Source organism: Rhincodon typus, chromosome 5 (assembly GCF_021869965.1).
Source record: "Rhincodon typus isolate 14 chromosome 5, sRhiTyp1.1, whole genome shotgun sequence".
NCBI lineage: Eukaryota > Metazoa > Chordata > Chondrichthyes > Orectolobiformes > Rhincodontidae > Rhincodon > Rhincodon typus.
In genome coordinates, this window is record NC_063336.1 from 528015 (window position 1) to 528637 (window position 623).

At 66.9% G+C, this 623-nt stretch overlaps 1 protein-coding gene across 1 annotated transcript in view; it reads left to right on the forward strand.

The window, feature by feature from the left end:
• The window catches only part of LOC109926169 (calpain-1 catalytic subunit-like), an 8949-nt gene that overhangs the window by 4087 nt on the left and 4239 nt on the right, over positions 1-623 (forward strand). The window lies entirely within an intron of this gene.

Sequence of the window (623 nt, forward strand, 5' to 3'; positions counted from 1 at the left end):
CAACCCTCCCTCTGCACCTCAACATCTGGCCCCGCACCTCAAAATCTCCCCCCACGCCCCTCAAACCCCCCCCACACCCCTCAAACCCCCCCTCCCTCACCTCAACCCTCCCTCTGCACCTCAACATCCGGCCCCGCACCTCAAAATCGTCCCCCCGGCCCCTCAACGTCCCCCCCCCGCCCCCCAACGTCCCCCCTGCCCCTCAACATTCCACCCCCCCCACCCCTGCACCTGAACACCACCTCCCGCACCTCAACCCTCACACCACAGGGCAGGGGCATGAAGGGGTCATGTGGGAGTGTGCTGCTATAGGAGCGGGGAGGGGAGGGGGGAGGTAGTGAAGTGGCCTGGGGCAGTGTTGAGGGGAATGAAGAGGGGAGGGCGTGCTGAGGGGGTAGGGGAGAGGGTGATGGGGGATGGGGTAGGGGAGAGGGTGATGGGGGATGGGGTAGGGGAGAGGGTGATGGGGGATGGGGTAGGGGAGAGGGTGATGGGGGATGGGGTAGGGGAGAGGGTGATGGGGGATGGGGTAGGGGAGAGGGTGATGGGGGATGGGGTAGGGGAGAGGGTGATGGGGGATGGGGTAGGGGAGAGGGTGATGGGGGATGGGGTAGGGGAGAGGG